We start from the raw sequence: 17812 nt of genomic DNA on the forward strand, positions 1-17812 counted from the left end.
CTTTTCTTTTCTTTTTTAACTTTACAATATTATATTGGTTTTGCCATATATCAAAATAAATCCGCCACAGGTATACATGTGTTCCCCATCCTGAACCCTCCTCCTTCCTCCCTCCCCATACCAAGGTGCTTTCTTTACGAGTATTCCTCTAAAAGCAACTCTCCAAAATCCAAAACCAAGAGAGGATACATGTATACATAGCTGATTCACTTTGCGGTACCATAGAAACTAACACAATATTGTAAAGCAACTATACTCCAATAAAAATTCATTTTAAAAAAAGGAGAAGAAAAACTACTTCCCAGTGACATATGTTTGATTCCACAAATGAAGAAACAGAATTAGTGATTACACACTGGGAAAGATAATAACTGGAAATCACAGGCAGGTTTACTAATTTGTTAATTTATCAGGTAATAAACTTAATCAACACTAGCTCTTCAGCCCAACATCAAGTATTTCCTTTGTATACTCAAAGAAATCACAAAGCCAAACAGCTACTTATTTCTGGTTAGCCTGTATTCTAAAAATCTCACAATTTTCCCCACAAAATCAGACTACCTAAAAAGTTTCATTCCCCTTTCTTCCTGCCTCCCAAAAAGCTTTAACTTGTTTCTTCATCCACACAGACATTCCACACATAGTCTGAATATTAAAACAGGCCAGGCAGCTTCACTGTCAGCAGAATGGAAAGTGCCAGTTCCAAAAAAATCTCAACATCGCCTGGTCCCTAAATTAGTGCCCAGATCACCGGGCCTTACACAGGAAATCAGGATTCAGTATCTTAAGTTAAAAATTAAAGGGAGGTTGGAAGAAAGGTATAAATGGGATTACATACCTACCCAGGGTGACTCACGCTCATATGCTCAAGATTAAACTAAGCACAGACTCTACAATCAGGAAGGAATTTTTCCTCTGGGGCAGAAAGGGGTGTGGGATTTCCAATGGGCAATGAAGTAGGATCATCTGTGTGGATCAGGTGAGCAAATTCCACACAATTAACTTCCTACTACAAGGAAGGAGGGCTTCCCAAGTGGCTCAGTGGTAAAAGAATCCACCTGTCAATGCAGGAGCCGCAGGAGACCTGTGTTAAATCCCTGGGTTGGGAAGATCCCTTGGAGGAGGAAATGGCAACCCACTCCAATATTCTGGCCTGGAGAATCCCCTGGACAGAGGAGCCTGATGGGCTACAGTCCACAGGGTTGAAGAGAGTTGGACGTGACTGAAGTGACTTAGCACACAGGCATGCCAGTACTCTTGCCTGAAAAATCCCATAGACAGAGGAGCCTGGAAGACTACAGTCCACGGGGTCACAAGGAGTTGGCATGACTGAGCACACACGTGCAAGGAAGGCGCAAACGCAGATGAGGTGCAGGCCTTCCCAAACAGTGCGGGTCTAAAGGCCCTTCAGATGTTTTCAAGACTCCAGAGGCAAGACAGAGAAGCAAAAAGAGACTGGGGTGGCACGACCATGTCAATACACTTACCATTACTGCACAGCGCACTTAAAATTTAGTAAGAGGGTAAATTTTATGTCATGTGGGGATTTTTTTACAATTAAAAATAATTAAAAAAAAAAGTAAGAAACTAGGCTGAACCTATCATAGTCACAGCTCTCCAGGGCAGCTAAAATGCTCGAATTTTGGAAAGTGCAATAGCGCACTGAAGATGCAGATGTCACTGCTTGGGGTTGGCCCTGGGCTGGCTGTCAGGAAGTCTGTGTCCATGATTTCCTCTGCCTGCTGAAACCAACTGGCCTTCAACCTGGGCTATTTCCTTGGCCTCAATTCCCTAGGTCCTCATTTTTCTCACTGAGAATGGGATGAGTAGTTAGGTTTTTCTCCTTTCACTACTTTTCTTAAAGTTACCATCCATGAGTCATTTCTTCTCCTTAAGTATTTCAATAAAGATCTCAAAGTTATGAAATTTTGTTCTGCTTTGGAAAATTATGGTTTAGAAACACAATAGAGTCTCTATAAACAGGAATGTTTGCAAGTCGAGAGCTTTATCTGAAACATTAAAAATACTTCCATATCCATGTTCCAACATCCCTTAGTTAATAAGAACATGGGTTTCTCAACATACAACCATTTCTCTAGCTTAGGAATAAGTCACACTTGCTAAAATATTTAGTGTACATAAAACCTATCATAAAAGATTTATCTTTTAGTTGTTTAAGAATCACTAAAATCAGTAAGGAGACACTAAACTTTTAAATATACCTGAGTGACTGAACTGAGCACTAAATAAAAATCATATCTTAAAACACAGAGACAAAGTACCAACATCCATGAATTTTAAGTTAATCTAAGCATTTTCTATTCAAATATAAAAGCATTAGAAGTTAAATATGTATATTCAGTTTAATAATGTCTTATTTAATTCTGAAAAAGACATCTCCCTTTAGTAACTTAAGCAAAGGGCAATACCTCTACTTATCTAATATTTTACAACTTCTGCTAATATTTCATAACTTTTTAATAAATAGTTTATAATTTTTTTCCTATATGCTGAACCAAAACCAGAAAATTTTAAGTTAAAAGACTCCCACTGAAAATTTATAAGCTATATATATTTTTACACTGCACTTGGATGACTACTTAATGTTGTGGTTCTCCCTAAGAGCATTTATACTTGTTTTCAGCAAATTTAAATATTCATTGGAAACATCTACCACTGTGTTAAACAACATATGGATTAGAATAAATTCTAGAAAAAATAACTAGACATATCAAGAGACTCCTAAGAAAAGAGGTCTTCCAAGTATATGGATTTAAAACTCAGAAAAGCAAGACAGTAAGGTCACCTGGCATAAAAAGAACAAGTCGGGAGCCCAGCCTTCAATTCTTCATGCAGGACAGACGTCACAGTAGTCTAGCTTTTCTTGGGAGAAGCTGGTTCCAGGACCCCACCACCAGCCAGCCACAGTCCTTCTATTCACTTCGGGAACAAAGTGATCTACTAACTCAACGTACTTGAACTTGAACTCTCAGTGCAATGAAAGGGTGTGGTAGACACTTCATTTAATAACAATAATGATACTAAACACTTACAAAGCAGATGGGAAGATTCTCTAAGATCTTGTGGGCAGATGGACAGAGTAGAGTAGCTAAGAGACCGAAGGGTTCCTGAGTAAGGAAAGGAAGGGAAGGAAGAGAGTGAGGAGGTTGGGGGGAAAGAAAGGAAGGAGGAAAGGTCAGCCAGCTGAGGGTGGTGAAAAGACTGCAGTACACTCTGGGTTCCCACAGTGGAAACATGAGCACTTTGACATAGAACTGGTTAGAGTAAAGTAAACCCAAAGAACATCTTGATGAAGAGATGGTTAGAGCAGAGGCAGGAAGGATTTAACAAAAGCTGATGACGGTCAAGTTTAGGTTCAAAGAAATAGAACATATACATTACACACAGGGAGAGAGACAGACAGACAGAAATTTGAAAACAAAACTATAGTCAAGCAGAACTATTTTAAGGCCCTTTTACAAACCAACCATGTCTCAACTAATCAAAAATTAGGGCAAACCAGACATGTACTATAACGACAATGGGAAAAAATATCTGAAATTAGAACTATCCCAGGAAATCTGGACTGTGTATTAATAATATGCTTTCAGATCCAATAACCAGAAAAACCAGAACTTCTGGCAAGCAGTTAATCCTCTGTCACCTCTCCTCTCCGTCTCTAAGCCATTCAGAAAACTCAATTCAGGAATGTACATTCTTTTTCCAATCGATACCTACATACACAATAGCTTCCTTGATTTCGTAACATCTTTGAGTTTCTTGGCGATGGTTAGGTACCTTCTCATATTCTAACCTTTCAAAAAATTCCCTTTCACTTTTGTCATCGAGAAGAATTTGATCAAAATCACTGCAGGAAAACACTAAGCACATATGTTTTTTCTTATTTATTTTTTTAAACACATTTTTAAAAAGCATCAAGCGTATTGCCCTCATCTCACAGATAACAGGTAGAAGTTCCTTTCTGAGTTTTGATTCTTGCCTGTCTATCCCACTCTCTATTCACGTTTACTTCCATGGGCTTTTCTTTCTTCTCGCATTTTTTTTCTCCATGCTAACTCAGCATTTCTCTGAGTGTAAGTTAAAAGACCACCTACATCAGAATCAGCAGGGATTTGAATCAGAAAATGCAGTTTTCTGGGCCCCTACTGAGATTTATGAAAAGTTTCAAAAGAGGGGTAGGGCTGCAGAATTTTTATTTCAGAAGTCACCCTGGTGATTGGTCTACATACGAAAGCCTGAGGACCACTGCCCCCAAACCCTTGATTCTTCCTGCACCAAAGGACACAGGGACTCTACAGGACTATATGAACAATTGCCATCAGAGCAGCCAGCCGAGAAGACAGAACAGTGTGGTAGTTCTGATCACCTTCCTTTCGAAACACAGATGGAAGCAGCAAGGAAGTGTGGAGACTGAACTAACTGAGACATCAGCACAAATGCAGGCTCGTCAGCCCTGCTCTGTGGCTGCTGCCAATTATAGTAGCCAGACCGGCAAGGGGACTGATTACATGTAATTTATAAAAAGTAAACAAGCCGAGCGGCTTGTGAACAATGAAGGGTGATATTCAAGCCAAGAGGTAATAAAAAGCATGAATAAATGACTCAGCATCCCCCTCCCCACCCAGACAACAATTGGTTATATTCCAGCTAGGATCAGCACAGAAAGAAAAAAACAAACAAACCTGTATTTGGGGGAATGATATAAATGATAATAGACCATGTATCATGGGAGAAAGAATTATGTCTCTCACTGGCACCCTTATGACAGGGCTGCACAGACCCAAACTCTGGGGGTTCTACAGCTCAGCTGTCTAAATCGCTGTTTGTCAATCTTATTAAAGCCAGAAAAGGAAGTGCCTGTGTCCAGGGCTGCAACACAGTCCTGCATCTGAATTGTGGCTTTTAAAGGAAATATGGGGAAATAAAGCAAATGAATTACACAGTTGTCGGAACCAGGTTTTATGAAGGATTCCTCTACATGAGTGTTTCCCAACGTCAGCCCTGTTGATATCTGGGGGTGGGGCATGCTTGGTTGCAATGGCTGTCCCATGCACTGCCGGATGTTTAGCAGCATCTCTCCCTCAACCAGGGCTTCCCAGGTGGCTCAGAGGTAAAGAATCCACCTGCCAATGCAGGAGACACAGGAGGTCTGGGTTCGGTCCCTGGGTTGGGAAGATTCCCTTGGAGGGGGAAATGGCAACCCACACGAGTATTCTTGCCTGGAAATCCCATGGACAGAGGAGCCTGGTGGGCTACAGTCCACAGGGTCGCAAACAGTAGAACATGACTGAGCACACATACCATACCCTATAGCCTCAACCTACCAGCCACCAGTAGCACCCCCAGTGGTGACAACCAAAAAACATCTCCTCCAGAAATTGCCAAATGTTCCCAGTGGGGCAAAATCACCATCCCACTGGTACTAAAAGTCATTGGTGTACACAGACACATCATGGGGAACTGTGCATATAAGTGAAGTAGCTTGAGGACCAGATTTTTGACATAATAAATATCTCATGATTTTTGCTTTCAAATATATATACATGATCTTCTCTGGTGGCTCAGATGGTAAAGAATCAGTCTACAACACAAGAGACCCAGGTTCAATCACTGGGTCAGGAAGATTCCCTGGAAAAGGAAGTGGCAACCCACTCCAGTATTCTTGCTTAGAAAATTCCATGGACAGAGCAGCCTGGAGGGCTACAGTCAATGGGGTCACAAAGAGTTGGACACAACTGAGCAACTAACACACACACACACACACACACAATCAGTTCAGTCATGTCCGACTCTTTGCAACCCCATGGACTGCAGCACGCCAGGCTTCCCTGTTCATCACCAACTCCCTGAGCTTGTTCAAACTCATCTCCATTGAGGTGGTGATGGCATCCAACCATCTCATCCTCTGTCGGCCCCTTCTCCTGCCTTCAATCTTTCCCAGCATCAGGGTCTTTTCCAACGAGTCCATTCTTCACATCAGGTGGCCAAAAGATTGGAGTTTCAGCTTCAGCATCAGTCCCTCCAATGAATATTCAGACTGATTTCCTTTAGGATTGACTGGTTTGATCTCCTTGCAGTCCAAGGGACTCTCAAAAGTCTTCTCCAACACCACAGTTCAAAAGCATCAATTCTTCAGTGCTCAGCTTTCTTTATGGTCCAACTCTCACATCCATTCCATACATGACCACTGGAAAAACCATAGCTTTGACTAGATAGACCTTTGCTGGCAAAATACTGTCTCTGCTTTTTAATACAATGTCTAGCTTTTTTTCCTCAAAAGCTATGACCAACCTAGACTCTACATATAAGTTAAATAACTCACACATACATACACGCATATATGCCTCTTAAGTTCACAAATCTAGTTTTTAAAATATATTTTTCCATTACCAGGGACTATAATACACAATCGTAATACATTAGGGAGCTATTCAAACCACCACAAACATGCCACATCAGAAAATAACTGAGGGGGCTTCTCGCCTGTCCTAGTCACAATCAATCAGCTGTCTACTCTATCACCAGAGGATTTCTGTTCGCTTAACAAAGCCAAGGTATCCATCAGGCACAGGTCACCAAGTGTTAGAGCCCATAAGACTTTAAGGAGCCCATGAAAAGTGTCTTAATAGGATTTTTTTTTTAAAAAATCAGAATAAAAAAATGAACATCATAAGAATAACAGCTCAGTTCAGTTCAGTTCAGTTGCTCAGTCATGTCCGACTCTTTGCAACCCCATGAATTGCAGCACGCCAGGCCTCCCTGTCCATCACCAACTCCCGGAGTTCACCCAAACTCATGTCCATCAAGTCGGTGATGCCATCCAGCCATCTCATCCTCTGTCGTCCCCTTCTCCTCCTGTTCCCAATCCCTCCCAGCATCAGAGTCTTATCCAATGAGTCAACTCTTAGCATGAGGTGGCCAAAGTATTAGAGTTTCAGCTTTAGCATCATTCCTTCCAAAGAACACCCAGGACTGATCTTCAAAATGGACTGGCTAGATCTCCTTGCAGTCCAAGGGACTCTCAAGAGTCTTCTCCAACACCACAGTTCAAAAGCATCAATTCTTCAGCACTCACCTTTCTTCAGAGTCCAACTTTCACATCCATACATGACCACTGGAAAAACCATAGCCTTGACTATACGGACCTTTGTTATCAAAGTAATGTTTCTGCTTTTGAATATGCTATCTAAATTGGTCATAACTTTCCTTCCAAGGAGTAAGCATCTTTTAATTTCATGGCTGCAATCACCATCTTCAGTGATTTTGGAGCACAAAAAATAAAGTCTGGCACTGTTTCCACTGTTTCCCCATCTATTTCCCATGAAGTGATGGGACCAGATGCCATGATCTTAGTTTTTTGAATGTTGAGCTTTAAGCCAACTTTTTTACTCTCCTCTTTCACTTTCATCAAGAGGCTTTTTAATTCCTCTTCACTTTCTGCCATAAGCGTGGTGCCATCTGCATGTCTGAGGTTATTGATATTTCTCCTGGCAATCTTGATTCCAGCTTGTGCTTCTTCTAGTCCAGCGTTTCTCATGACGTACTCTGTATATAAGTTAAATAAGCAAGGTGACAATATACAGCCTTGACATACTCCTTTTCCTATTTGGAGCCAGTCTGTTGTTCCATGTCCAGTTCTAACTGTTGCTTCCTGACCTGCATATAGGTTTCTCAAGAGGCAGATCAGGTGGTCTGGTATTCCCACCTCTTTCAGAATTTTCCACAGTTTATTGTGATCCACACAGTCAAAGGCCTTGGTATAGTCGATAAAGCAGCAATAGATGTTTTCCTGGAACTCTCTTGCTTTTTCAATGATCCAGCGGATGTTGGCAATTTGATCTCTGGTTCCTCTGCCTTTTTTAAAACCAGCTTGAACATCTGGAAGTTCACGGTTCACGTATTACTAAAGCCTGGCTTGGAGAATTTTGAGCATTACTTTACTAGTGTGTGAGATGAGTGCAACTGTGCGGTAGTTTGAGCACTCTTTGGCATTGCCTTTCTTTGGAACTGGAATGAAAACTGACCTTTTCCAGTCCTGTGGCCACTGCTGAGTTTTCCAAATTTGCTGGCATATTGAGTACGGCACTTTCACAGCATCATCTTCCAGGATTTGAAAAAGCTCAACTGGAATTCCATCACCTCCACTAGCTTTGTTCGTAGTGATGCTTTCTAAGGCCCACTCGACTTCACATTCCAGGATGTCTGGCTCTAGGTGAGTGATCACATCACTGTGATTATCTTAGTCATGAAGATCTTTTTGTACAGTTCTTCTGTGTATTCTTACCACCTCTTCTTAGTATCTTCTGCTTCTGTTAGGTCCATACCATTTCTGTCCTTTATCAAGCCCATCTTTGCATGAAATGTTCCCTTGGTATCTCTAATTTTCTTGAAGACATCTCTAGTCTTTCCCATCCTGTTGTTTTCCTCTATTTCTTTGCATTGATCGCTGAGGAAGGCTTTCTTATCTCTCCTTGCTATTCTTTGGAACTCTACATTCAGATGCTTATATCTTTCCTTTTCTCCTTTGCTTTTTACTTCTCTTCTTTTCACAGCTATTTGTAAGGCATCCCCACACAGCCATTTTGCTTTTTTGCATTTCTTTTCCATGGGGATGGTCTTGATCCCTGTCTCCTGTACAATGTCACAAATCTCCATCCATAGTTCATCAGGTGCTCTATGTATCAGATCTAGTCCTTTAAATTTATTTTGCACTTCCACTGTATAATCATAAGGAATTTGATTTAGGTCATACCTGAATGGTCTAGTGGTTTTCCCTACTTTCTTCAACTTAAGTCTGAATTTGGCAATAAGGAGTTCATGTTCTGAGCCACAGTCAGCTCCCTAACAGCTACCTACTAATAAATCCACCTTGGAATATATTCATCTTTATCTGGACATGATTGCAAAATAAAATTTTTATTCTTTTTGGGGGGGGGCGGGAAGGGAACCCACAAGGGCAAAAGTACCAGGGGCTCATGAATAATGACGTGGAACCTGGCCTCTAAATGAGAAACAAGGAATTAAACAAACAAGTGCAATCTGTGGTGATGGGTGCTGTGCTGCAGGAATGACCAAGCATGAACGGAGAACAAAACAGATACTCTGGGTCCACGGGGTCTACATGGATGACTGATGCTGGTTGGGGGGAGTTCAGGGGAGGCTCCAGGGGTAGCCTGGGAGTGGAGGCAGAGAGGGTGGGGCCAGGAATTCCTGGCGGAGAGAAGCACACAGTGCAGGTGTAGGACAGAGAGACCGATCACGAGGCCAAGTGGGGACCTGGAAGTTCAGGACAACTGAAGCGGAACGCATGAGAGAGGAAGAAGTGCCTGCAGGGCCCACGTCACAGAAAGCCCTGCCAGCCGAGAGACAGGGGGTTTGAGCCTTCCTCGCAGCAAAGGAACCCTGCAGGGCAGGCTCAAACTGGGACTATCAGATCTGGGTTTCAGAAAGGCTGTGCTGGCTGCCCTGAAGAAGACAGTTTGACACAAGGATGGGCTTCCCAGGTGGCACTAGTAGCAAAGAACCCACCTGCCAATGCAGGAGATGTAAGAGACACAGATTTGTGTCTTCCCTGGGCCGGGAAGATCCCCTGGAGGAGGAGATAGCAACCTACTCCAGTATTCTTGCCTGGAGAATTCCCTAGGCAGAGGAGCCTGGAAGGTTACAGTCCGTGGGGTTGCAAAGAGCCAGACATGACTTAGTGACTAAACAACAAATATCTATATGCCAATAGATATCACTATATTAATACCTATGCATTGGTATAGATGGGCTTCCTCAGTGGCTCAGTGGTAAAGAATATACTTGCAATGCAGGAGATGCAGAAGACATGGGTTTGAATCTTGGATTGGGAAGGTCCCCTAAAGGAGAGCATGGCAACCCCTCCAGTATTCTTACCTGGAGAATTCCATGGATAGAGGAGCCTGGCAGGCCTCAGCCCATGGGGTCGCAGAGTCAGACACGACTGAAGCAACTCAGGAAGGATGGAGCCAGGCAGTGGACTGGCTATTGTAAAAATCCCGCAGAAAGGCCAAAAGACAGCTTAGGCAACACATAGGTCAAGAAGTCAAGAGATCTTTGGAAGATAAAACAGACAGGATTTGGTCACTGGGTGTGGAGAAGGAGAGAACAAAGAAAACCATCTGGTTTAAGCCGGAGGGGAGAGGAGGATTGCAGGGAAGGTGGTGTGACTGACGTAGAGAGAAGGAACAGCAGGAGGACGAGAGGACAGATTTAGGGAGAGGATGGTGAGCACAGCTCTGCTTTGCTGTGGGGGTCGAAGCAGTTAGGGATCTACTCACCCGTCAGAGCCAGGGATGAGGAGTGAGAAATGGGCTGCAATTGTACCTCTGAATTATCAGCACATAATTCAGGGGCATTTCACTGGACTTTAAGATCCACAGATGGACTTAAAAAGGTTAGGAAACGTGCAAGAAGACAATAAGGTTTGTGTGTCAGTTTGGAAGAATTCTAGGGACACTTCTGTTCAGTTACTAAGTCGTGTCCGACTCTCTGTGACCCCATGGACTGCAGCACGCCAGGCCTCCCTTCCATCACTGCCTCCTAGAGTTTGCTCAAACTCATGTCCATTGAGTCAGTGATGCCACCCAACCATCTCATCCTGTGTCGTCCCCTTCTCCTCCCACCTTCAATCTTTCCCAGCATCAGTGTCTTTTCCAGTGAGTGGGCTCTTCACCTCACGTGGCCAAAATACTGGAGCTTCAGCTTCAGTATCAGTCCTTCCAATGAATATTCAGGATTGATTTCCTTTAAGATTGACCTCCTTGCTGTCCAAGGGACTCTCAAGAGTCTTCTCCAGCACCACAATTCGAAAGCATCCATTTTTATGGAAACTACTATATATAAAACAGATAACCAACAAGAACCTACTGTATAGTATGTGCAATGATACTTAATATCTTGTAATAACCTATAATGGGAAATAATTTGAAAAAGTATATATACATTCAATATATATAACTGAATCACTCTGCTGGAAAGCAACAAACCTGTAAATCAACTATACATCATTAAAAAAAAATACTGAACCACCACCGTGATGTGGGCACAAGTCAGGCAGGAAAAAAAAAAAAAAAAGAATTCTGTGAAAATGAAGAACATAGAGCTATTACCAAATTTTCAAAAAGGTTCATGAACTCCCAATGGATGAAGAACTATTAACAGCATGACATGAGAGAAGAGATCAGCCAGGGCTAGCTGGCACTAGAACCCTTAGGAGCACCAACACTTCCAGAAACCAGAGCCTGACATCAGGAAGGCACAGGGAAGAACATCCTTTGAGAAGACAGACTGACCATCTCCAACAGAGGAGTCAAGAGTGCCATGAAAAATAAGAGTTAAGTTCAGATCGGACTTCCCTGGTGGCCCAGTGGTTGAGAATCCATCTGCCAATTCAGGGGACACGAGTTCAGTCCCTGGTCCAGGAAGATGCCACACGCCGAGGGGCAACCAAGCCCATGTGCCACAACTACTGAGCTTGCATACCGCAACTCCCGAAGCCCCGGAGCCCGTGCTCCGCAACAAGAGAAGCCACCACAATGAGAAGCCTGTGCTCCACAATGAAGAGTAGCCCCTGCTCACACAACCAGAGAAAGCCTAAGTGCAGCAACCAAGACCCAGAGCAGCCAGTAAGTAAATAAATAAAAATAAAATGTTCAGATCTAGTTCTGCTAGACTGGACAACCACGGGGGACCTTGGTGGGAATCAGTTAGATAAGAAGGGATGAAAAAGACCAGGGCTGTAATCCACTATGAGATGAGCGGCAGATAAGGAAGAGGCAGCGGTCAAGTGGACACAACCCGCCTGGGAGTCCAGCTGGGAAAGGGAGGAACAGAAGGAGTCTCACCCTAGCCCTGTCTTTGAAAACCGAATCCACCTTTTACGGTCCCGGTGAAATCTCTCGACCCCTTCATAAAACCTTCCTTGAGTCCTTGAACTCACCTCCCTTGGCTGAATTCTTCTAGAGCCTGGTACCACACATCACTGACCGTAGCATGATCTGCGTTACCCAGCGTCTTCTATGTCCCCAGCAGCACGTGGACTCCTATAAGGTGGAGGCAGTGTGCTCTTGGGCCTCTCCTGAATTCCTCCCAAGGCCTTATTCTCAGCCAGCATTCCACCAAGGACTGCAGGGCCTGACCTCTGAAGTAAGAGATCTGGCCCTGCCAGAACAGCTGGTTAACTTGTATGACCTTGGACAAATCGATGAAGTCTCCTGGAGGCCAATTCCTGTAAGAGGAGGCTGAACTCTCCGCTAGGGAAGAAGGAGATAAGTGTAATTGGGAAAGATACTCGATACAGCAGATTGTTTCTGTAATGCAAATCATAGAAAATAAAGCTGGATTAAAAACCACTGGACACTCAAATAACACATGATAGAAAAATAGGCTAGAAAAGGTTGAGAAACATTGAACTAGATGATTTATAATTTCAGGCTTAAAATTTTGACAATCACTCGGTCATGCTATTCAAAAGACTGTGCCAGGTACCACACTGTGCACTTCAGATGCAGAGAACAAATGCCATCTTTGTCCTCTGGAAATTAATATCCTACTACAAACACCAAAGAATGATAGATGAAGCCATAATTTTCTTTGTAAATAGATCATGTGTACACATCTTCTACTGTGTAGACTATGGTTCATTATGAAAATCATCCAGAAAAAAATATGCTAAAACTATAAATACACCAGGTATGCTTTTCCCATTTGGACTATTTCACTGCTTAAATGAAGAGAAGGAAGAAAGAACACTGTTCTATAGCATGAATTTAATTTCATGCACTTTTGTTCAGAGGTAAATGACCTAGATGCCCTGGGAAGATTACTCAAATGGCTTTGGTTTTATGTAACAGCATCACCAGCTTCCCAGGTGGCTCAGTGGCTTCCCTGGTGGCTCAGATGGTAAAGCATCTGCCTGCAACGTGGGAGACCCGGGTTCGATCCCTGGGTTGGGAAGATCCCCTGGAGAAGGAAATGGCAACCCACTCCAGTACCCTTGCCTGGAGAATCCCACGGACAGAGGAACCTGGTAGGCTACAGTCCATGGGGTCGCAAAGAGTCGGACATGACTGAGCGACTTCACTTTGTCAATGCAGAAGATGCAGGACACCAGGATTCAATCCCTGGGTTGGGAAGATCCCTGGTGTAGGAAATGGTCACTCATTTTCTTGCCTGGAAAATCCCATGGACAGCGGAGCCTAGTGGGCTACAATCCATGGGGTCCCGAAAGTCAGACACGACTGAGCACGCAAGCACAACAGCATCACCAGGAACAGATGAACTTCTCAAATATTCCACATTCTTACTTGCTCAGTATTTCCTTTTACCTTTCCCCAACACTTCAACCATAAATCTGAAATCGTCAGAGAGAACTTGTAAAATCCAGTCCTCCTACACAACTTTGGGGTCAATTATAACCTTGCCAGAAGGTAGGTAGGTAGGTAGGTAGGTGTGTGTGTGTGTGTGTGTGTGTGTTAGTTGCTCAGTCGTGTCCTACTCTGTGCGACCCCATGGACTGTGTAGCCCACCAGGCTCCTCTCTCCATAGAATTCTCCAGGCAAGAATACTGGAGTGGGTTGCCATTCCCTTCTCCAGGGGATCTTCCTGAGCCAGTGATCAGACCTGGATCTCCTACATTGCTGGCTGATTCTTTACCATCTGAGCTACCAGAGAAGACCACTTCAAGTACTACTTCCCTAACCTAAGAGCCTTCTTCGTCAAGGTCTAGGTAACACCAATGGAATTCAAAACATCTGAGGTAGCATTTTACCAAGTGTCTCTCCTCTAAGAGACAAAGATTAAAGCATGTCTTTCGTCCAAATCAGGCAGTCATCCCCAATCAGAAGCACTTTCATCTTGGCTACAATGACTCTGGCTTAGGCACTGATGGGAATGTGTGAGGACTGGGGTGAGAAAGCACAGCAGGTACTTAATTCTTTAACTAGGTAGTCATTTCAGGGAGGAGTCCAGCTAGTCAGAAAGTAGCCTAACTGCATTACCCAACAGTAGTAACACCCCACTCCAGTATTCTTGCCTGGAAAACCCCACGGACGGAGGAGCCTGGTAGGCTGCAGTCCATGGGGTCTCGAAGAGTCGGACACGACTGAGTGACTTCACTTTCACTTTTCACTTTCACGCATTGGAGAAGGAAATGGCAACCCACTCCAGTGTTCTTGCCTGGAGAATCCCAGGGACAGGGGAGCCTGGTGGGTTGCCGTCTATGGGGTTGCACTGAGTCGGACACGACTGAAGCGACTTAGCAGCAGCAGTAGCAGCAGTAACTAAAAAGTGCATTTTGGGAGAGAAAAACAATCTGCTGGCTGGAACACTCTGATTCCTTGTCTTGATTACCACGTAACAGGACATAAATAACGCCCCCCATTTCAGAGAAAAGGTAAAAGAACATGTGTGTAAGGATTTTGACCTGAATACTTTGTGGTGATGGTGGCGAGGCTTCTACTACAGAGGAAAAGTGGAAACAGAGGGGAAGAGAGCAAGAGGGGTGGGATTCCTGGGGAAAGAGTGCTTTCCACCACGTGCCCACTTAAAAAAGTTAGCAGATAAAGTTCTATAGAAACGGGTAACGTAACTGATTAATTACGATAAACACTGAATATGAAATACTAATTACAGAATATCAAATGCAATAAAAACGACAACAAAGACAGAGTTCTCCATGCCCTGATGCTACTGCCCTGCATTCTGTATTTCACAAAAGCAAGCCTCAACTAAAATTATATTTACCTGCTTATTTATATAACAGCTAAATATCTCCAGGCAACAAATATTCAATTTAACCAAGCAACAAGAAAGTCAGTTACAAACCCTTATTATTAATTAATATCCCCCTCGCTTCCAACCAGACGATGAAAAGTAAAATGCAATTTTAATGTTTTCTTTTTCCATATGTGATATTCTTAAAGAACTATGTATAAACCTTTTCCAAAAAATTTAAATGACATGAGTCAAGACAAAGGAAAATAAAAAGGGAAAAGAAAAACAATGAAGCAGGATAGTTAAAGCAAAGTTTAGTATTTTTCTTCCTTAAAAAAAAATGACTAAAGAGTTTTACATTGAAGAGAAATGTTTGGACTGTCGGTATATTGTTTTTAATTCATGGAACAATGTAGCCATTTGTTTTTTTCCTTTTAGGACATTGTTTTGTTTTGAACACATAGGGAATTACCTAGGCCAAGTATGAATTCAAAGAAAAAAGCTGGGAGAAAAAAAAACTACCACCAAACGAAAAACTCGTGGTAAATTTGGCATTCTTTCCAGTGTATAAAAATAAAACTCAGTTTGGAAATATGATTAAAATCTCCGAAACACACAGAAAGAATAGTTAAAGAGTAGGAAAAAAAAATGTAAGATCACTCACATTTCCCCTCCTAGAAGCTCTATTTCTTTGCAATTCACATCTTCACGTGCAGTTTGCATATAGTAGCTCTGCTAAAAACAACCACATGGAAAATTTTTGTACCAGATAACACTGCAGGACAGGGCTTGGCAGCTACAAGTTGTAATCAGAATGCTTCAAGGGCTAATGTAACGCAGATAACGACCAAGCATGCATTTCGGTGTGCAGAGTCTTAACTTTTTTTTTTTTTTATAGCAGGCTGTGGGAGGGTCAAAGCTATTGGGTTCTACTTTATATGCGTTCAGCAATGAGAATTTTTCAGTAAGGGAGCATTTTGCTTCCATGAATAAAAGAATTGCTTAAAATATACAAGATTCTTTTCCAGTTAATGCATTCTTGTAGGAGGTGAGGTGCTCACACAGACAAGCCTAGAATGGGAGAAAGTTTTCCAGTTCCTAAAATGCCTTTCCCCAGTAACTCCACAGGCCTGCATCTTCATCTCCACTGCAATAGGGCTCCCCCAGCGTTGGCAAATGAAGAGGCTACTTATTTAAGGATTGCGGAAACCCATGATATAATGAGCCACTTTTCCCCAAGAGTAATCTAAAGAAGAAAAGAATGCTGATTTTATTTATGCCTGTTGCCTAAGAGGGGGAGCAGAAAGAGACTTGGGTCTCGATAAGTTTCCTGTACATTCAAGAGGCACTGAAGCCTTGTGACTTCAATCCAAGTTCAAGTGGCAGATTCAGATGGAGCTCTCACTTGGGGGAAGTGAGCCACCATATTAATGCAAGGAATGTGAAATGGGAGAAACCCTTCCATCCACAGTCAGGAGGGGGGTTCGTGTGATCCAATGGGGTTATTCTCTTTTCCTCCAACGCTGGCTGGCACTCACACAGCTGAGCTAAGATGGCTTCCAAAGTCCAAAATAAGACGCTAGCCCAAGGCAGCCTGGGCCCTCCCGCGGGAACCCTGAGGCAAATGAATCAAAGGCTCTTTTATTCTCCCTCCCACCAGAACATGCTCCCTCTCTGTTGTAAACGAAATGCTTGCCAGCATGAATTATTTAGTTCCAAACAGACATAAAGAAATCTTAAATAACACATGTCCCTCGGAATTTTAATAAGTTCAGGTGACGGACAAGTGGAGCTCTTGGGTTTGTTTCTAGCCTCGGATAGAAAATTCACTGGTGGTCAGGAGCCCATCAGCAGCATGAAGTCACGGCAGAAACTGAAACTTCTCACACTGCAAGTTACAGCTGACATCCAAACTCCACGCATGAAACGGAGGTGCTCCGTCCTCCTCGCTGGGATGTCTGCACTCCAAACTAAGTCCCTGTTCTTCCTGTCAAGCCAGGCTTCCTTTCTGATTTTGCTATTTCTGTCAGCAGTACCTGGATTCTTCCAAGAATAGAGCCTGAAATTCACTTATGAGGTCTTCCCTGACTGGCTCCACCTCCCTCTCCTCTAGTCTGAACTCTTAAGCAGTTACTGCCCGTATCAACCACTTGACAATTCATCCTATATGGCCTTATAAACATAGCTCCTGTAAAACGACTGAAAGGAACATGCATTTACAGCTTGTCTTCACAAAGATTAGAAACTTCTTACGGGAAGGGATTAGGCCTTTCCCTCTGCTGGATACCACACAAGGCAGATTTACAAAAGCTCCAGAGATACCTCTTTATTAATTCACTCAACAGACACTTGGTGAGCCTCCACTCTGAACAGACACAGCACCCACCTCAGGCACTCGGCAGCCTTGGGCTCAGTTTAAGCCTTCATTCCATTAAGGGAAGGGCTGGAGGGTCCCCAAAGAATTCTGCTTCTGCAGTTCCAATATATACCATTTAAGATGAACAAGAAATTAAGATTTATTTCCCCCCAAAAGGAGGCCTATTGAGAAGCTCCGCATCTGCCCCTCCCTCCCAAGGAAACATTTGAGAAAAGGAACATTAGATGCTAAGAGAATTTAGAATGAAAGATGGGTTGCCCACTCCTTCCCCATTTTACAGATAAGGAAACTGAGAATCAGAAGTTCACACGAGGATCCAAAGGTCTTGTGAATAGTGGCAAAACTCTGGCGAATTCTGGGTCCTGACACTCAGTCAAGGGTTCCTTTTACCATAGCACAATTTACCCAAAACCTTTCAAAAATAAAGTATTAATCCACCTGCAAAGGTGTCCCTTCTCGTGTGTTAGTCTCTATAAGAAAACAGAGAGTCCTAGCACTTACTCTTAGACATCCTCAACCTGAAAATCATCAGGACTTTATCTACATACTTTTTATGTCCTCTCCAAAATATGGAAATTTTCTTAGTCTTAAAACCACTTTGTCATTTTATTTCTTTCATATTCTTTAAGCAGACCTGTTATGGCAAATCACAGTGAAATAACCAAGTCTCCTGTCAAC

The 17812-nt window shown here is 43.0% G+C and overlaps 1 protein-coding gene across 19 annotated transcripts in view; it reads right to left on the bottom strand.

Moving 5' to 3' along the window:
- Positions 1 to 17812, bottom strand: part of GAB1 (GRB2 associated binding protein 1) — a 127367-nt gene that overhangs the window by 104117 nt on the left and 5438 nt on the right. For 3 of the 19 annotated variants that reach the window (XM_086346571.1, XM_086346565.1, XM_086346561.1), the window contains exon 2: positions 15422 to 15492. The exons of 6 other annotated variants lie outside the window; for them this stretch is intronic. The gene's annotated coding sequence lies outside the window, so the exon portion shown is untranslated. Of the gene's footprint in view, positions 1 to 838; positions 964 to 2806; positions 2996 to 9918; positions 10379 to 11983; positions 12297 to 15421; positions 15493 to 17812 lie in introns of those variants that run through there. 10 more of the 19 variants (XM_086346566.1, XM_086346562.1, XM_086346573.1 and 7 more) reach the window with 9 other exon arrangements.

The sequence above is a fragment of the Bos grunniens genome, chromosome 17, assembly GCF_055505025.1.
Source record: "Bos grunniens cultivar Pamir isolate PY7600 chromosome 17, Bosgru_T2T1.0, whole genome shotgun sequence".
Lineage (NCBI taxonomy): Eukaryota > Metazoa > Chordata > Mammalia > Artiodactyla > Bovidae > Bos > Bos grunniens.